Source organism: Panthera leo, chromosome B1, assembly GCF_018350215.1.
Source record: "Panthera leo isolate Ple1 chromosome B1, P.leo_Ple1_pat1.1, whole genome shotgun sequence".
Taxonomy (NCBI): Eukaryota; Metazoa; Chordata; class Mammalia; order Carnivora; family Felidae; genus Panthera; species Panthera leo.
In genome coordinates, this window is record NC_056682.1 from 171,080,394 (window position 1) to 171,101,893 (window position 21,500).

The 21,500-nt window shown below is 38.8% G+C and overlaps 1 protein-coding gene across 3 annotated transcripts in view; it reads left to right on the forward strand.

Annotated features, from left to right (window-relative positions):
- Window positions 1-21,500, forward strand: part of RBM47 (RNA binding motif protein 47) — a 158,763-nt gene that overhangs the window by 114,649 nt on the left and 22,614 nt on the right. For all 3 annotated transcript variants that reach the window (XM_042936534.1, XM_042936533.1, XM_042936536.1), the window contains one exon: window positions 7,971-8,096. The gene's annotated coding sequence lies outside the window, so the exon portion shown is untranslated. The remainder of the gene's footprint in view (window positions 1-7,970; window positions 8,097-21,500) is intronic.

Sequence of the window (21,500 nt, forward strand, 5' to 3'; positions counted from 1 at the left end):
CGTGTAAGTAAAGGTTTCAGTTAAATTTCTTTTCTCTGAAATGCCGGAGCTTTTGTCTTCTTGGGCCTTCCCCGAATCCATTTGTGACAGCGGGTTTTTCATTAAGTTTTCAGACTGCTGTTGAGCATTCTGTAGCTGGCCATTTTTGCACCTCCCTTCTTTCTGTACCACCCACTCAAAGCTCATTCCAGGTGCCCTTAGCAAATGACTCCCAAGGCATTTAAGTGGCCAAAGCTCATTGACCAATGAGGAGACGTGTGCCATGTAAAACAGAGTTACGCAGTTCCCCGGATCAGGAGCAGGGGTTGCTTAAGCAAAGCTTTTGTTACTATTAGCCTGTCGCATCCAGATTTCAAGACTGGAAAGGTAGGGGACACCTTATTTGTTTTAATTGGAAGAGAGGATGAGATGGTTGTGTTTGGTTCCAGTAATTTAGATCAGGTCAAATAAACAAATGTTCCCTTTTTTTAATCGAAGGCAAAAAAAAAAAAAAAAAAAAAAAAAAATTGGAACTTGGTAGTAGTTTCAAATAGTGCACAGTTTGCCTTACCAGCAGCAAACCCAAAATTCTTAAGTTATAAACATTTTTAAAAATCAGTTCTTCCAGTAGATCTTCACTTTGCACACTTGAAAAAGCTAAGGTCTTCACAAAGTGATATTTTCATAGATTGCTGCTAGTTAAACTATGGGATCAAATAGCAGGAATTTATCAATAGTGTCCACCTTTGTTTTCCAAAGTCATTTTAGTAAGTCTTTAGAGATTTGTGATTTTAAGGTATGTGATAATGAAAAATAAGAAAAATAGGTGGGATTAGCATTATGATAGTTGCTACATAAAGTTAGCAATAGTGATGTTTCCTCTTTGGAAAAAGGTCTGGTATAAGAAGACTTCTCTTGCAGCACCATTGTTCCAAACCAGTAGTATTGGTTATGAAATGGACTTAGTTAAGTGGACGTTGTGTGCTTTAAAAACTACAAATAAGTTTCACTTTCATTATAAAGAATAGTTTGGTTTTATTTTATGTGCTATATGAGATTTGTTCTAATAGGAACTCAAAGAAACCAGAGAAATACAGTCTTTATTTGCTGCTTTCTACCTGGCAATAGAGCAACTTGAACAACAGCATTTGAAGCTAACTCTCAAAAGAAAAACCTTCCTCTTAATGAATAAAATGTGCTGAATCGTGTTATGACAAAATGTATTAGAAACGTACGTTATTATACTTACTCATTCCTCTTCATCTAATGTTTAGTATCAGAAGCAAAGTTTGGGTTCAAAGAAAAGTATAACTGATTTCTCATGATTGCTTTTTCCCAGAGATGGTTTAATACGGGTTTGTATTTTGTATAGAAATTTGATAATATATATATTTTTTTAATTTAACATACAAGAGATGGCACTGTTTGGTAAAAAGTTTTAAGTATTAAAACCTTTATAAAGAGAATTTTTTTTAGTGTACATAGTATAAATGCCCGATAATTTAAGTGATCTCAGATTCCTCCCTTTTGTTTTTATGTATTTATTCACAAAATTTGCATCCTGAAACTTTCTACTTTTATTAGATTTGTTCAAAATGCCATTGGATAAGAAGTCTACTCTCAAGATCTCCCTCCGAGTCCCTTACGCAGGTTGACTCTGTAGGGGAGGTCGATGGGATGTGGGTCGACCTACAGTCACAGAGTTAACTATTCACAGCAGAGAATAACTATTCACAGCAGAGAATACTTGCTAGCCATCTTCCCCAGTACAAGTAAATGCTGTTTCTCAGTTCCAAGCTGAGGTTCAAAGGTTTAGACTTACTTCACAGACCAGAGGTCAGGCACGAATTGCTGCAATTTGTAGTTCAATTCTGCCGATATGACAGATATTCACAGCTATGATGATTGCTTTTTTCCACTTCTACACACAGGCCAGACTGGGCAGTTAACAGCGTAATTTGTACAAGTCAGCCCTTGGCACCCAAGTTTAATGAGTAACTAGCTGGTGCCTTAAGTTTCACTGGTGCAAGGTGCATATTATAAAAAGGGTCAAATGTCAATGCACAAAGACGGAGGGGGCTGGGGAGTGAAATCTCAATAACCACCACCCATGAATCATACATAAAGAATTAGTAATTTGTATTTATTTTAAAAATCATATTTCCATGGTGTGAATGTTAGTGTGTTCATTTTCTTTGCTACTAAAAGAGGTAGATAATTTTTTTAAATGTTAGCAAGAAAGAACAGTCAGATTAGAGATTGTCCACTGAGAAAGTGAAATTGCAGGCTATTGATTCCTTTCCTGGAGTCTCTGGTTTCTCAAAAACTTTCCAACGTGTTATGCTTCCAAAAAGCATAACAGCCTTTCAAGAATCTAGGGAGCACATTGGAGAACCAGGTTTTTTGAGCCCATGATATTTATGAGTATCTGGCATTCTCTCCTCTTCATCCCAAAACTCTACACTTCTATCCTTATTTCTAACCCAGGTTGAATATATCTTTTACTGTTTAAAGTTGAATATTGGAATATTGGAACTCTTGAAAAAATTCTTAGACAGTTGGCTTTGACAAATCACGGTTTTCCCTTCACAGTTTTGACTCATAGATGACTCTGAAGCTGCAATATAAATATATATAATGTCATTTTTGTTACAGCACAAATTTTAATTGTCTCCTCTCCCAGACTAGGATGCGGTTGGAATTGGATTCTTCCATGGAGCAGAATAATTAAGAGTGCAGATTCTGATCTCAGACCTCTTGGGTTTGAATTCCAGATTCAGCACTTACAGCTAAGGGACCTTCACCGATGGGCAGTCTCCCTGTGTCTTAGTTCCCTCATCTCCAGGATGACTGTAACCAGAGAATTTGTTTCATGGGGTTGCAGTAGTAATTAAAGAAGACAGTGTACACAAAATGCTTAGCACAGTACCTGGTGCATAATAAGCACTTAATGAATGTTAACTGTTATTAACATTATTAATATTGTTAAGTAGCATAGCTCGTGAATAAGCCTCGCCTACCCCATACGTCATCCAACTTTGGTTCAGATTGATCTTTGCTCTGTTCATTTCATGAGAGATGTAAGCTATGATATAGTTAGATAAGTTGATCTGGGAAGATTGTAGGATGCATTCCTTTTGAATATCGTGGGGACGTGTATTTTAAAATTCCTCAGTTTCAAGTCTAGCTCTCTTTTAGATGCTATCCTTTTCTCTCTAGCTGTTTGCTATCATGTGGCAAAAGCTGTAAAAAGAAATAAATCCAAATCATCTGCTTTCCTTTGAGAATTGTTTTCATTCTGCCCTTTGGTGAGAAACATTTGAGTGAAAAAAACACAAATCCATAAATGACATCACACCAGTGGGCTAAATTCTATCCCTCATGATGCATATTGTACATATTAGAATCCGTGTGTGCCTGAAATGCCAGAAATGGCAATCTTAAAAAATAATTTTTTTCATTCCATTTCTTCATTTTATTCCTATAGAACATAGAAGTAGCATTTGAATAAAATCATGGTTTTTACTACCAATGACAAGATACAAATTATGTGCTTAGCATGAAAAAGGTAGTAACAACATCTCACACACTAATTACACAGTTAAACACCTACTGTGTGCTAAGATTAGTTGTGAGGCACTGGGATTATAGTGGTGGATTCTGCCCTGGCAAAGTTTACAACTGACAGGGAAGAAGGCCATTATTATACCCGTTGTTTTAAGGTAAAAGCATATAAATTTGCCAAGGTTCTATTGTTTTTGTCCTTCAAAATGGCAGCCTCCTATGATTTAGTATTATGAGGACTACAGTGAGAGATTGTGTGATGTTGTGGAAATATATCTTGGGATCTAAAGATGGCTTCTGAGGAGTGAAGTTAAGGATGAGAACAAGCTGGCTGGGTAGGGGGACTGGTGAGGAGGATTGAAGCGTCGGGAACAGCACGTATAAGGAGGAAAACGACCCAAGATGAGGTTGGAAGAGGAGCCAAAGTCTTCGTTATAGGCCTTCCTAAGGATATTGACTTTATTCTATGGGCATATTCTAAGAGAGGGTAGAGGTTCAAGCAGGAGGGTGACAAGACATGCTCAAATTATGTTTTGTTTTGTTTTGTTTTGTTGAGGTTTATTTTTTTTATTTAAGTAATCTCTACACCGAACATGGGGCTTGAACTCATGACCCTGAGAGATCATGAGTCACCTGCTCTTCCACCTGAGCCAGCCAGGTGCCCCTGTGGTTTTTTGTCTTTCTTTCCTTTTTCTTTTTTTTTAAATATCACTTTGCTTGCTGTGAGAGCTAGATTGATTGCAGTGGTCCAGAGTGTATAAAACAGTCAGTTGGAAGGATAATGTCCAGGCAGGAGATGACGGTTGACCGTTTACAAGATGCTTTCACATGAAGTGTCTTATTTTACCTTATAGCAACTCTCACGTGAGGTGTTTGTGTCCGCTTCAGTACACGGGTGAGGATGTTGAGGCCCAGAGAGTTAAGTGGCGTGCCCGTGGTCAAACCCTGCTAGTGGCAGAGTGAGGATTCTGTTATCTGAACTCTTACCTAACTCTTGCCCTCGTGGTCTCCTGGTAGCTTTAAGCCCATGTACTAACACCCCTGAGTATAGACAACTGGTTTATCTTCAGAAAGGATGAGAAATTTTGTTTAGGTTTCTAATGGGGTTAAGAAGCAGAACGTGACAAGGCACTTGATATTAGACTGGGGTGTCTTTTGGGGGAAAAATACATTTATTACTTTTATGTATTCATAATTCTGAAAGTGGGTTTGGAAAAGCTTTCAAAACTGCCCACGGTATGACAAGATAAAGAAGAAAGGGTAAAAATCAGTGTGAACAGAGATGGTGCCACAGGCATCATAAATCCAGCAAACATTTGCCCTCAGTCCCGCCATTGTTGAAGAGGAAGCAGCAACTCTAAGATTCACAGGCCTCCCCTCCCCCACCCAGATGAAAACAAAACAAGCGTTCTGCTCCGAATAGCTTTCCTTTGTGGAATCTAGGAAGATTTCCCCATTAGGTCTTCACAAAAACTCCATGATATAGAAAGCAGTATCCATAGCTGTTTCATAGAATGAGGAGTGGGTGAGGAGGTTGAAGTGAATTAATTAACCCAGTTAATGTCTGGAAACCATTTCTCTTCTCTAGGAACTGCCTCGCAAATCTTATTAATATACATAGTTATGTGACCTTCAGTAAGATAGTTGCCTCCACACTAAAATCCGGCAACTGGGGACGTCTGGGTGGCTCATTCGGTTAGGTGTCTGACTTCGGCTCAGATCATGATCTCACAGTTCATGAGTTTGAGCCCCACATCTGGCTCTCCACTGTCAGCATGGAGCCTGCTTCTTATCTTCTGCCTGTCTCTCTGCACCTCTCCTGCTCGTGTGCTCACTCGCTCTCTCTCTCAAAAATAAGCATTTTAAAAAATATAGGGTGCCTGGGTGGTTCAGTCGGTTAAGTGTCTGACTTCTGCTCAGGTCATGATCTCACAGTTCATGAATTCGAGCCCCACGTTGGGCTGTGTGCTGACAGCTCAGACCTGGAGCCTGCTTTGGATTCTGTGTCTCCCTCTCTCTCTACCCTTCCCCGCTCATATTCCCACTCCCTCTCTCTCTCTCTCAAAACTAAGTAAACATTAAAAAAAATTTTTTTTAATGTATAAAGTAAATAAATAAATAAATAAAATCCAGGAATTGTACCAGAGATGGACTTTTCAAACTGGATGCCCTAAGGTAGTCAGTATTGTGTCAGGAGGAACGTGAAGCCACAGAACAAAAGTGACATGTGGGTTTTGCTTGAAGAGTTTTGTAAAACAATATTAAAATTTTTATGAAATGGGTTGTGTTTGGAGTCAGTCTGGAAAATCAGATTTTTCTGGAAATAAACAATTGAGCGTAAGTATTTTCTTTTGGAGAAATATTCTGTTATTTGAATAGCCTTGACAGGCACATTAAAAATCCTTCTTTTCTTTTACTCATTAATATATAACACAAACTATTTAAAGCCTACAATTTCATTTATATGTTAATAATTTGATTTCAATTCACAGAGTGTGAATTGTTCATTAACATGTCCATTAACATGACATTATTTTTTAAAGGAGGAAATTTTGCTGTAATAGAAAACTCACAATTCTGCATAAATAATATGCACCAGGAATGGTACTTTATATTCTGTATTTTTCATGCAGTCCTTCCTCTGTTCTCATACAATCCCTTGTTCTCCATAAAATCTCCACTTTATGGATAAGGAAACTGAGGCTCAAAAAAGTTGAATAAATTTGTCCGGAATCACTTAGTTAAGACATGAACAGTTCAGGAGACTGAATTTATTCTGTTGCCTCAACACGGTAGAATTAATTTCAGGACACACTTTGTAATTGCACATTTATTCTTATTTATCCAGTACTGTGATGTTGATCATTAGGTATTATCCAGGATAAAGCATCTAGAAAATTGTCCTCACAGATTTGGGTAAGGATTATATGCTTTGACAACTAAATATTTTAACAGCTATTACTCTATGATTCACTTGAGAGTGTGGCCTTTCTTTTCTTTTCTTTCATAGATCATTGATAATAAGGATGAAAACTAGCTCATGGCTTAGTTTTATTACTTGTATTCCCATAAGGTTATGGATCTCATGGAAAGCTTTTTGCTAGTCTTTACAATGTATAATATAGTCAAGGCAGAATAATTTGGAACTGTAACTGACTTTAAGGGCCATTTAATTGGCGGGTTCCAAACTGTGCCCTCTGTAGTCCTACAGGTCCTATGGGGACAACAGAGCAGAATGGATGGGGATCTCTCCCTATACCATCCATTATTTCCACTTCAGCCAGCTTCCTGTTTTATCAATTCTGTTTTTGCATCCAGGTAAATTTTTGGTGGAAGAAAGGGTGCTACATCTTAAAACAGAAACGAAAACACAAAGCGAACTACTGGTAATCCAACTCCCTTAATTTTCTTCAGGGGAGCAAACTTTCTATTTTTAGATGTGAAGTAAGGTAAAAGTTTTGTGCTCAGTATATATTTTGATGTCTCATCTGAAATATCCTTATCTTGAACTCAACTCTCTTTAATTTGAATGTTTTCTGTATTATGACTTTCAAGATTATCCTAGGACCCCAAATCCTGTACTATGCACTTAGGGCAGAATAGCAAGTTGCCTTCATAGCAACTCTAATCAGTTGGTAGTGAATGGCTAGAGTTCTTGTTTCAGTGGTTTTTGAGACACTGCCTGGATTCAGCAGGAAGGAGGGCAATGACCCATTCATGATGTGTGGCATAAGCCCCCAAGTGGGGAGAGGCAGCCCATCAGCTAGAAGTTATCATCTCCATAAAGGACACCAATCTCTTCTTTTTAAGAGCCTGTAAGCTTAAAATATAGGTTATATCTGTGTTTCTTCCTAAACATTGTATTGTTCATCTTGAAGTCATGGATGCTCCAACAAAGCCAGAGGGAAACATACAAAAAATGGAAGAAGTTGGACAGTTTCTTATTACTGGTCCCCGTTTCTTCAAGAATAGGAGGAAGAATAAATGGTTATGTTTCTTGGTTTGTAGAGAACACGACAGAGTAATGGTAGTTTCTTCCTTCCTTCCTTCCTTTCTTTCTTTCTTTCTTTCTTTCTTTCTTTCTTTCAAGAAAATGGCCCATGGGGCACCTGGGTGGCTCAGTCGGTTAAGCGTCCAACTTCGGCTCAGGACATGATGTCACAGTTCGTGAGTTCAAGCCCCACATTGGGTTCTATGCAGACAGTTCAGAGCCTGGAGCCTGCTTTGGATCTTGTGTCTCCCTCTCTTTGTCTGCCCCTCCTCTGCTGTGCTCTCTCTCTCACTCTCTCTCTCTAAAATAAATAAACATTTTTTTAAAAAAGAAAAAATAAAAAAAAGAAAATGGCCTCACATTTTTAACCCACTTATGAAAATGATATTTAAATAGAAGACATTTCTAGCAATTTTTTTTTTTTTTTACCCCTTAGGATTTGCTTCAAAGGGCATGCCAAAAATTGAACTGAAAAATCCCAAGCAAGCTGCCTGAATTTCCCTGTATATTCTTGTTCTACATCCTATAAAAGGACCAGACAAACCAAATTAGTGGGGTTTTGGTGAGTACATTCCCAATGTCCTTTTCTTCTTCACTTAAATAAAACCTTAAATTTTCATTCCTATCAACCAAGATATCTGCTGCTCAGACAATATGTACCCGGTGTGTGTTTGTTATAACAACCTTGGTGGTTTATATAACATGGTAAGTCATTTTAAACCCACAATATAAGTCCTTATTTCTTTGTTTAGTTTACATCTTTGTGACCTAAGGAGGAAAAATTACTACTGCTATCTGTATGTGTGAGCATCTTTGGCATTAAAAGACAGGAATAATTATGTATTGCTTATAAATTGCCTCTTATACCACCCAAAAAAAGAGGTGAAGGGTATCTTATCAGAGTTGTCTTCCAAAAGTGTTGGACACAAGGAAGGGTCCTTTGCACAAGCTAGAAAAGACACTTGTGTGTTCTTGAACAACCCTCCCGCTGTCTCTAATTGCTGTTTCTTTACCTTCATAGAAGGTAAAAATAACTGTCATGTCAGACTCTCCAAATCTTGGCAATGTGGTGAATTACAACCCATGTAAATGCACTCTGACAAGGACATAATTCTCTACAGATAGAAGGTATTAGTATTATGTGGGTGACAGTCCTATGTATGCTATAGCAGGGACAGGGAGCATGAAAGAGGCTAAACCTTGGACAGACCCTCCGAAGCCACAGCCACAACCCTCACAAAGCTCCAATCCTTGTATATCAGGGAGGAGCTGCTGGTGACACCGATATACCCAGCGACAGCCTCCAAGCCCTCACCCTCCCTCTCCCGCCGCACCCTTCTCCCCGCCCCTGCCAAAGTCCTTTGCTTTCATGTCCTCTAGGCTGGGTTCTGGACTTAGTGTACGGAATTCAGGGACTTGGAGAGCTAACTTTTTTTAAAATTATGATATTTTTAGAAAAGCATATTCATTAAAGGAAACCTATGAAATTGCTTATAATCTCAGAACCCACTGATAACCACAATTAACATTATATTTCTTCTTTTTTGTTTCTTTTAGATATTTCAGATATTTTCTAAATATTTTTTAACAAGGTTCACATAGTTGAGAACATGAGATAAATATTTTATCCTACAACTATGCCATAATTTATTTAGCCATTTCTATACCATTGTACATTATGTTTGCTGCATTCACGTATAAGTAGGTGCTATTATGTTCATTGCATAATAAATACCACTGTAGTGAACATACTTACCTATATATTTCATTTGTGTGTCTGATTATTTTCTTGAGGTAAATTTCTATAAATGGAAGCATGGGCTAATGAAAATGAACTATTTTTAATGAACACTGCAAAGCTCTTGATATTGTCAAACTGTCTTTCAGAAATGACTCAAATTAACTTGCCCTCCCCTCTCTCCTCACCCATTATTATGACAATGTTCATTTTATGCACACGGGTAAAGATTGAGTTCTGTTACTTTAAGAAGGTTTAAAATCATAAATATTTCTACAGAAGCTCAGGAAATAAAAGCCTCTTCCCTCCTCCCAGCCTCCACTCCCCACCCCCACCCCCCCCACCCCCGCCAAGTCCTAACCAATATCAGGTCTAAAGTCGAAGATAATGTTATCCAGCTGACATGTGCTCCAACCTCAATCTCTTGGGTCTGTTGATGGGGGAATAGCATTTCTGAAGCTTGCATCCATTCACTTGGTACGTCTTGTCACCACTTTTGTTCATTTCTGTACTATGTGCTTCAGGAGAACGAAAGAAAATCTTTTCATTGTCTACATGAAGCCCGATTCAGTCGATGAGTCCAGACAAACAACAAACTCAAAAATACTTAACCATGGACAGGTCACTTAACTTCTCAAGGCCTGTTTCTTCTTTCTTTCTTTCCCTTTCTTTCTTTCTTTCTTTCTTTCTTTCTTTCTTTCTTTCCTTATTTATTTAAAAAAATTTTTTTATTGTTTATTTATTTTTGAGAAAGAGAGAGACAGAGCGTGAGCCGGAGAGGGGCAGAGAGAGAGAGAGGGAGACAGAATCTGAAGCAGGCTCCAGGCTCCAAGCTGACAGCACAGAGCCCGACGCGGGGCTCAGCCCCATGAACTGTGAGATCATGGCCTGAGCTGAAGTGGATGCCTAACCAACGGAGCCACGCAGGCACCCCTGTTTCTTCTTCTTTGAAGTGAGGAGCTCAACTTCTCTGTATCTATCTAACGAGCATCTGAGGTGGTTTTTTGAAGTTCAGTATGTAGATAGTCTAAATTTGTGAACAACACGATGTGTTGCATAACTTCCATTATCTAACAATGAAAGCACATCTGTTCTTTAGGAGAGAAAACTTTCCCTGCATTTTTTTTTTTTTTAACATTTATTTATTTTTGAGACAGAGAGAGACAGAGCATGAACAGGGGAGGGGCAGAGAGAGAGAGAGACACAGAATCTGAAACAAGCTCCAGGCTCTGAGCAGTCAGCACAGAGCCTGATGCGGGGCTAGAATTCACGGACCGCGAGATCATGACCTGAGCTGAAGTCGGACGCTCAACCGACCGAGCCACCCAGGCGCCCCTTTCCCTGCATTTTAAATACTAGGAAAAAAATTTTCAAGTTAATCATTTTTTAATGTAAAAAAGTAAAATAACGGGAAACTCCTTCAACATGGCCTCTACATTTTCTTTCAGCTCTCACATCTATAATTCGTGAGTAATGAATAAAATACCAAAAGCTGAGGACCACCCCCCAAAGCAAAGGAATGGTCAGTGGACCTCACAGAGAGCTTTCCAGAATCATGACTAGAATTTTAAAGTGATAGATTCTACTGATTAGTTCTGTCCAATCTTCATCCTCGCACTGGCACCAATTGCCACCCCCCCACCCCCCGGCCAGGAAAAGTCTATACTTGCGCTGTTCAGGGATTTTTATTGGATTTTTCAAACTTTGGAACACGCCAAAAAGGTTTCCGGAGTAACTAAGCTCATCATGAATATTTGGCTATCTTTCACCATTACCGGAAATGTTAAAATTGTGTGACACCGATACTGAGCAATTTCAGGAGACTGAGCCCAAGCTTGGCAAAGAAGTCTGCCACTGGCCAGTCAATCTTGCTTTCTGAGGTAGACTGTCCCTTGCATATCAATATAGAGCAGATGCTTCACAAATATTTGTTGGGTTCCTCTCTATTCAGATTTTGTGCCACTTTGAAATACTGGTTTGTTTTGCACCTAAAAAAAATTATTTTTACATATACATTGGAACAAAACTCCAAAATCTAAAAGCATGAAAAGATTATAATAGTACCTCAGGCTACCTCTAATCTTTATTATTATTATTATTATTATTATTATTTTTAATGTTTATTTTTGAGAGAGAGAAAGAGTACGAGCAGGGGAGGGGCAGAGAGAGAGGGGAAGATACAGAGTCCGAAGTAGGCTCCAGGCTCCAAGCAGTCAGCACAGAGCCCGATGCGGGGTTCGAACTCACAAACCGTGAGATCATGATCTGAGCCGAAGTCGGATGCTTAACTGACAGCCACCCAGGCGCCCCAGGCTAGCTCTAATCCTAACCTTGGAACAAAGACATTTTTTGACTAAATTTCACACAGTTAAAAGTATCATTAGTTTATATATATATATATATATATATATATATATATATATATATATATATATTTGCATTTTGAATTGTGAACATGAAGAAAAAGCTGTGTAACCTAGAACATTTTTCTAATCATTTTCCCATTTTCTCTTAAAAATCTGCATTCCTTCCTCCTTTTTTCCCTTCTCTGTTTTTTTTTTATGGTGGTAAGGTATGCATAACAACCATTTTTCGGTGTGCATTTCAGAGACATCAAATACATTCACATTATTGTACAAATATCACTGTCCTCCATCTTCAGAACTTTCTCATCTTTCCAAACTGAAACTTTGTACCCCTTAAACAATAACTCCCGTTCCTCCTTCCCCACCAGCTCTTTTCTACTTTTCTGTCTCTATGGATTTAACTATTCTAGGTAACTCATGTAAGTAGAATTATATAATATTTGTCCTTTTGGGTCTGGCTTATTTCACTTAGCATAACGTCATTATGGTTCATCCATGTTATAGGATGTGTCAAAATTTCCTTCCTTTTTATGGCTTATAATATTCTGTTGTCTGTATATGCCACATTTTGTTTACCCATTCATACATCAGTGAACATTTGGGTTATCTTCACCTTTGAGCTATGTGAATAATACTGCCTTAATCATGGGTGTACCTTTCTCTGTTTGAACCCCTTCTTTCAATTCTTTTGGGTATATGCCCAGTAGTGGAATTGGTGGGTCATATGCTAATCCTATGTTTAAGCTTCTGAGGAACCACCATACTGCTTTCCACAGCAGCTGTATAATTTTACATTCCCATCAGCAATGTGAAAGGGTTCCAATTTCTCCATATTCTTGCAAACATTTATTTTCTGGGTGCTTTTTTTTTTTATAATAGCTATCTTAGTGGGCATGAAGTGATGTATCTTGTGGTTTTGATTTGAATTTCCCTAATGATTACTGATGTGGGAGCATCTTTTTATATGCTTATTGGCTATTTTTGTATCATCTTTGGAGAAATGCCTATTCAGCCCTTTGCCCATTTTAAAATTGGTTGGTTTTGTTGTTGCTTTGTAGGAGTTCTTTATATCCTCTGGGTATTGATTCCTTAATATTTTAAGGGATCGTTTTCCCCCATTCCATCGGTTGCCTTTCCACTCTGCTAATTCATAAAAGTTTTCCATTTTGATGTAGTCTAATTTGTCTATTTTTTTCTTTTGTTGCCTGTGCTTTTCGTGTCACATCCAAGAAATTAATGCCAAATTAATGTCATGATTTTCTATTATTTTATAGAAATATAAAACTATATTATATATAGTTTTCTTCTAAGAGTTTTATAGTTTGGGCTCTAACATTTAGGTCTTTGATCCATTTTGAATCAATTTTTGTATATGGCGTATGGGAAAGGCCAGGGTTCTTTGAAAGAGGTAACTTTCAGTCCCATCAAGTCTCAGTAAAGATGTGTGTCAGCCCGTTAAGCAAACGACACACATAGTCACACCTAATACTCACCCTCACTTATTTTTCTTTCTAGTGTAGGCTTAGGTGGTTTCCCAACAGACAGGGGAGAGAAAGCTGAAGCAATTAGGGAACTAACAGCTCAGCTGGTTCAGCTCTCGTAACTAGGATACAACTGTGAGATGGTGGCTAGGATCAGCAAGCATGTTGATATAAACATGCTTGATGAAATCCCCAACAAAAGAACAGCAGAGCTAGATAGAGTTTTAGGCTAAGACAAAAAGGATGTAGGTATATGTATAGGTGTGTGTGTGTGTGTGTGTGTGTTTGACAGCAGAGGGAAAGAGAGGGGACACTCCACACTGAATGTGGCTGTGAACTGTGAGCTACAGTAAATATTTATTTTTGTACAAAAATAGATTTCTCTCCATGACGCTTTAGAGAAACAAAACTAGGCACAGTTACATGGGCAAACTCTGTTTCCAAACCATTATCCTAGTTCTCTTTTTTAGTGGATGGAACCTGGGTACGCTTACAATAGAAAATGTGAGGGTCTGCCTAGCCTTCACGTGCAGACTCTTGAGAAGTAAGAAGAAAGTACTAGGCTGTGTAAGCTGCCTCACCTAGTATCACTGGGACCAGAAGTCTGCGCTGGACTCCTTGCTCTCTGACGGGCTTGGAGACAGGAGTGCCACACTGATGGAACTCATGGTTGCAGGTTTCTCCACATCAGTTAGATTCTTAGCACTAGAACATAGTTGGGTGTCCAGATCACAAATGAATTCATGTTAAATCTACTAAGGATCTAGCTTCAGGACCACCCTCTCTTGGTTTTCATGGAGACTGATTTATGAGGGATGAACAGTTTGCTGCTGTAGGACCTCATTTTCTCTTTGCTGTGAAAGGGGATTTGGAGAAAAAGGAAATAAACTAATTGAATTTTCTGATGTAGGGTAGAATAAGAGAAGCCACGCTTTCTAAAACAGTTTGCAAGACTGGTATACTGTTTTTCCCTTGAAGCATTAAAGTCATTTCACACTTTATTAACTCAAAGAATATCCAGTATTTCTCCTGAGACTGGGAATAAATGACTAGCTCAAATCAGGGGCGTTTTTACCAGTGTGTTCGTTTTTCAATTGATATATTACTTCCAAGCGCACACAATGAAATTATGGAATATGTGAAACATGAGTAGCAATTATGTCTACAAAAAGGATCCTAGGAGTTTAATATACCTGGAAAATCATAAGCTTCCTCACACTTGAACGTTTTATTCTAAATGCTCTAGGTTCAATAACACTCTGGATATATATTTTCTGTTCATTTCTATTTTTAAAATTTAAGTCTGTATTTTAGGAGTTTCTTTAACTAATCTGGTTCTGCTTCTATGGAACTTTTATAGTCTATGGAACTTTTATGTAAATATCCAACTAACTTAACTGCCTAGTTAAATTATAGAGACTGGGAAAACTGGTTCTCCTTCCTGTCCCTCTTTCTTTTCTTCCTTCTCTTAATAAATATCTTTCCTCAGAATAGAGCAGTGTTTTATCTTTTCAAACATCTACAAATTCTACCTCAGAAATTATAACTTTAGCATTTAAATAATTTCTAATTGACAAACTCTCTTCCCTTCCCTAGTTTTAAGCCATATATTACTATATTTTGTTCAAATGGTGAATACTCATTAAAAAGTGGGGTGTGTGTGTGTTTGTGTATGTGTGTCTGTGTGTGTGTAACTTAAACAAGGATTAAAGCAGACAGGTAATCACACAGTAGCATTGCTCTATCCCTGTATGTTTCTCTGGGGTATTTATTAACCGAGGTGATTATACTTGAAAACCAGGGACATTAAATGAGAATTTGAGAATGAGAGAAAAAATGATTTTAAAGGTGAAGGAAGTATGACCAAGGAGGAACAATAGCAGGCAGTAGCCATTTTTCTTCCCCCACTAAAACTAGAGGCCCCCGTGCTGTTTCCCCACCTTTTCCCCTCTGCAGTGAGAGGTGTCCCTGTGTGGCACACTCTCATGGAAAGTAGAAAGGCAGATAAATGAGTGACATTATTGAGCCAAGAAACTTGGATTTCACATATGACGTTTTGGAACTTTGGTGGTACATTCACTATCAGATTGATTTGTGATCTGTTTTCCAATTCATCAAGACACCCACTACTGTATGGCAGAGAACTGCCCAGGAGCAGAGGAATACCAGGGAGAAAAGGACCATATCCTCAACCAGTCTTCATGAGCTCAAGCACTTTAATAACCAGCTTCTCAAAATACCTGCACATAAAGGAGCGTTTGGAAACTGCTTTCATGGCCAGGCGTGGTCTTGTGCCTATTTCCTTGTGGTGTAAAATCTCTACCAAGTCCCCGAAACAATGTAGTAGAAGCTAAGCATATCGACTAATGTAGAAAAAAAAGAGTCACTTAAGGTCTATAGCTGCCTGACCAAGAAGTTTCTAAGGAGGTTAACGTTTACATCCGGTGTAGTCAATCAGTGGTCGGTGTAGCTTTTCTCCTTGACACTACTGTTGTCTAAGCTGTGTATTAGAAGTGCCAGCCCCGGGGGGGACTGGGTGACTCAGTTGGTTAAGCATCCGACCTTTGAGCTCCGCTCGGGTCATGATCTCACAGCTTGTGAGTTCAAGTCCCACATTGGGCTCGGCACTGAAGGCACAGAGCCTGCTTGGGATTCTGTCTCTCCTTCTCTCCCCTCCTTGTGCTCACTCTCTTGCTCCCTCTCCCAAAATAAATAAACTTAAAAAAAATTTTTTTAAATGCCAGCCCCTGTATGTGCCAAGGTTGGCTTATCCATTCTTCAGTGGGCTCCTTTTGGTCACTGCACAATACTTGGTATGGCTGTTTGTACACAGTTCTGGATGTAGGTAAATCACAAAAGTTAAATATAGATGGAAAAAATGTCCAGAGCAATTTGCTGGTGATTATATATAATAAAATTCTCTTTGTAGCTTTGTCTTACCATGTTTGTCATAAAAGGCAGTGCTCATTCATTGGTTCTTTCATTCACTCATGCCTTTACATTGGGCTCTACACTGATAGCGTGGAGCCTGCTTGGGATTCTCTCTCTCCTTCTCTTTCTGCCCCTACCTCAGTCTCTCTCTCTCTCTCTCTCTCTCTTTCAGAATAAATAAACTTTTAAAAATGATAATAATTTCAAACACCACCAGAGGGAAAATGAAGCTAGAAAGCTGAGTAAAGGGGGAATAACATTAAACATTTAATGAATAAAAAGAAAAAAATATTTTAAAGACCCATTGTAATGCCTATTTTCTTTGTCTCCCAGTAGAAAGTTTACTTCTTTTTATATTTTTTCTCACAAAGACCCTATTATAGTCATATTGTCAAGAAACGTTGTGGTATTTGACAATATATATATTTTTTTAATGTTTAGTTTTGACGGGGGGGGGGGGGGGGGGTGGAGGGGCAGAGAGAGAGGGAGACACAGAATCTGACAGACTCCAGGCTCCCAGCTGTCAGCACAGAGCCCGACGCGGGGCTCAAACTCACAAACCGCGAGATCATGACCTGAGCCGAAGTCAGACGCTCAACTGACTGAGCCACACAGGCGCCCCTGACAATATTTTTAACTTCAAAAATACCCCGCATTCAATTTAAACTTTGAGAAGATAGTAACCCCTGGCTTATTCAGTGTTGAGAGCATTCCTGGCCAGGTGCTCGTTCGCTGTAACTAATGCCTTAAAATACGGGTCAGTGAAATGCAAGGACATCAATATTAAACAGGATCTATTTTTTTCCATGGGAGCAGATACTGTTTTGTAGTCACAACCGAAATGACTAATGTTAACCAAATAAATCAGAAGGTCACACCTAAAATTGAAGCTAATGTTTGACTATGTCACTCTGTTTCACAGCTTTGTTTCAGGACAGGCCATGTGTCACTTTCCTTACAAAGAGACCTATGATGTTCCTGTATACCACCATTTGGCGTATCACCAGGGGTAATAAAAGAACATATCCTGTAGAGCATGTACTCTTGTATAATAGGACCTAGCAATAACAGACCATACTATTACTCTGTAACTCCGACCTGCAACCACCAATACAGTTTGCAGTTCGGGGGAAAGAATAACATTTACATATCATTATAAAAACTGCATGAGTTTATATTTGGGAAAGTTCACTTTCTAAATCTGTTTTGAGAGAAATTCAAGAAACTAAACAGATGAAAAATATCCTTTACACACAGGTTTTAGAATGTTTTAAAAGCCATATATATATATATATATATATATATATATATATATATATATATATATATATATGGAACTCTACTGTATTTGGACTGTCAGGGTTTGCTTTAGTTTTAAATATAAACAGACGATTGTTGGCGCCTGGGTGGCTTAGTTGGTTAAGCGTCTGGCTTCAGCTCAAGTCGTGATCTCACAGTCCATGGGTTCGAGTCCCACATCGGGCTCTGTGCTGACAGCTCAGAGCTGTAGCCTGCTTAGGATTCTGTGTCTCCCACTCTCTCTCTCTCTCTGCCCCTCCCCCATTCACTCTCTCTCAAAAATAAAAATAAAACATTGAAAAAAATTAAAAGTAAACAGACTACTATTGAATAGAAGATAAACTAGAGATGGCTACCCCAAAGATAAAGCTTAAGATAAGATAGATATAATATATATATTATATTTTTTAAATTTTTTAAAAATTTTATATATTTTTTAAAAATAGATATAATATATATAATCCCAAATTTACCACTGTCCTATTGTGATTTTGAGGTTAAGCACATGATCACCCTTGTTCTCAGTCTCTCCGTCAAGAAAATGGGACTGATCCTTTAGCACAGTGTTGTGGGTATATATAGATACAGAAAGGATATATATAGAGAGATCATTTTTCAGTAACTTCAATCATATACTAAATAACATAAGGGACTTCCTTTCTATAGGAACTCTATTATTAATCCTTTTGTGAATTAAACAATATTTTTATAATGAAAATGATCATCCCTTAAATTACCAGCTCATATATTCAAATACTGGCACATAAAGTTTTTCTGAGAATATTGTGCCTGGATTACTTTCTTAAACTTGTGTTCGTAATTTTAATATCCCATAGCTAACAAACAATATTTAATAGGGCCTACTACATTCAGTGAGTAGGTACAAGCGTTAGTATAGGTATACTCATTAGTAATCAAAAGAATCTAATATTTACACAACTGGACAACTATCAGAAAGAACATAATATTTACTTTTGCATTATCATTAGCTTTAAAAATGCATCATTGTAACCACATATTTCACATGTAGTGTCTTAAAGCACTTTTGCATATAAATACAGAAGGCAATATCTATATATAGGTTCCCTTCCAGTTTGTCCACAAAAATTTAGGAATAAAGTCCCTCAAATTCTTTAACTTTAAAAATTACATTGTCAAGCAGAAAATGTGTGGTTCTCAACTGTGGCTATGTAGGGGCGCCTGAGTGGCTCAGTCAGCTAAGTGTCCAACTCTTGATTTCGGCTCAGGTCATGATCTCACAGTTCATGGGGTCCAGCCCCGCCATCAGACTCTTTGCTGAAAACACAAAACCTGTTTGGGATTCTCTCTCTGCCCTTCCCCTGCTCTCTCTCTCCCAAATAAATAAATAAATATAAAAAAAAAAATAAACTATGGCTATATAGTCCTCTACAAAGAGAACATCCTTGAAAAACATGTACTGTTTTGCTCAACCCAAACGATGATGGTGATGATGATGAAATTTGAGCATTTACCTGAGCTAAGTATCTTTTTTTTTTTTTTAATTTGTTTTTGAGAGAGCATGAACAAGAGAGGGGCAGAGAGAGAGGGAGACAGAGAATCCCATGCAGGCTCTGCACTGTCAGTGCAGAGCCCAATGCGAGGCTTGAACTCACGAACTGTGAGATCATGACCTGAGCCAAAATCAAGAGTCGGATGGATGCTTAACTGACTGAGCCACCTAGGTGCCCAGCTAAGTGTCTTTCTAAGTGCTTTATATGTTTTATCTCTTTAATCCTCACGTCATCGTGAGGTATATTATCCCCATTTATTAGGTGGTGAGACTGAGGCTCAGGAAAACTAAGTGACCTGTGTGATGGCACTTGTTTCTCAAGTGGTGGAGCCCAGATATGAAGTCGGGCAGTCCGGCTCCAGAGCCTGGAGTGTAACCATCATCCCTACAGTCTCATCACAGCCCCATATTCTTTTCTAACTTTTCTAACTTTTTTTTTTTTAGCGAGCTTGGAGAGGGGTGGGGGGGTGGGAGGAGAGAGAGAGAAAGAGGGAATCCCATGCTGAGCGTGGAGCCTGACACGGGGCTTGATCCCACGACCCTGGGATCACGATGTGAGCCAAAATCAAAGAGTCGGATGCTCAACTGACTGAGCCACCCCAGCCCCCTAATTCAATACATTCTTAATTCTAGAAATACAATTTGAACATGTTAACTACTTCGCAAAGGGCCAGAAATAGGGTATGGAACAGATTGCAGGACTGAGAGCTCAGGAAAGGGGCGGGCAGGGTGGTGAGGTGTGCTGAGGCATACAGTGGAAAGGGCCTGTGCGTGGGCCTCCTTTAACCAATGTCCATTTTGCACTGGCCATGGGTTTACTCTGTTAACACTGGCTATAGCTAACCCTGCTATCACTGAGGAGAAAGCAAAGGCAGAGAAAATGGTAGAAAGAGTTTGGGTTTGTCATCAGCTAAGTTTCAGTTCTAAGTGATGTTTTTTATTTATTTTTAATTTAATTTTTTTTTTTTTTTACATTTATTTATGTTTTAAGAGACATAGAGAGACAGAGCACAAGTTGGGGAGGGGCAGAGAGAGAAGGAGACACAGAATCCAAAGCAGGCTCCAGGCCTCCAGCTGTCAGCACAGAGCCTGATGCAGGGCTCGAACTCACAAACCGTGAGATCATGACCTGAGCCGAAATCAGACATTTAAACAACTGAGCCACCCAGGCGCCCCTCTTTTTTAATTTTTAATGCGTATTTATTTATTTAGAGGGAGAGAACAAGCAGGGGAGAGGGGCAGAGAGAGAGAGAGACAGAATTCCAAGCATGCTCCACACTGCCAGAATACAGCCCGATGTGGGGCTCGATCTCATGAAACCATGAGATCATGACCTGACCTGAAACCTGAAACCAACAGTTGAACACTTAACTGAGTGAGCCACCCACGTGCCCTTCAATTCTGAGTGATCTTAGGTGAGGTACATGATCTGAGCCTCTGGCGCCTGATATATATTTATTTATTTATTTATTTATTTATTTATTTATTTATTTAAAATTAGTAATTTAAAATTTTAATTAAAATTATTTAAGTAATTTAAATTTATTTTTTAAGTTAAAAAAAAATTTATGTCTATTTTTTGAGAGAGAGAGCGTGAGCAGGGGAGGGGCAGAGAGGGGGGGAGACACAGAATCCCAAGTAGGCTTCAGGCTCTGAGCTGTCAGCACAGAGCTCGACGTGGGACTCGAAGTCACAAACCATGAGATCGTGACTTGAGCCCAAGTCGGACGCTTAACCGATTGAGCCACCCAGGCACCCATCAAGTGCCTGATCTTTAAAAGGGGGCAGTAACAGCTAACATTTAAATGTCTTACCATCATGCTACACAAGTATAGAGCTGGGGCTCAAACCCAGGAAATCTGACCCTAGAGCAGGGGACTTTTGCTGTAAAGAGGCAGACAATAAATATTTTAGGTTTTGCAGGCCATACATACTATCTCTGCTGCAGCAACTCAACTTTGCGTGAAAGCAGCCACAGACAATATGTTAACAGATGGGCATGGCTTTGTTCCAACAAAACTTGGTAAGAACAGCTACAGGATTGAATTTGGCTCATGGGCTGTACTTTGCTGATCCTCCCTGCTGTAGACCTCTCTCTAGATCTCTAGACTTGCTCTACAGCCCACATTTTGAATTTCAATTCATAGGAATGTCACGAAAATTCAAATACCTTCCTTAAGGTGTATTATACGTGTAATAAATGCAAAAAAAATTGAAGCTATCATTAACTCAAGAGTTTTTAAGGGGCGCCTGGGTGGCTCAGTCGGTTAAGCATCTGACTTTGGCTCAGGTCATGATCTCACAATTTGTGGGTTTGAGCTCCGTGTCAGGCTCTGTGTTGACAGCTCAGAGCCTGGAGCCTGCTTTAGATTCTGTGTCTCCCTTGCTCTCTGCCCCATCACCACTCATGCTCTGTCTCTGTCTCTCAAAAATAAATAAACATTAAAAATTTTTTAAATAATTTGTAACTTTAGGTTCAACCTATTACTGAGGATTTCCCCCCTTGTGCCTGTTTCAAAGATCTTTAAAAAAAAAAAAGTTTTTAAACACTAGTGAAACTCTGAGATATTATTTCTAGTCCATCTCTTTCCCTCTAGAGAAGACTACATTTAAGGCATTT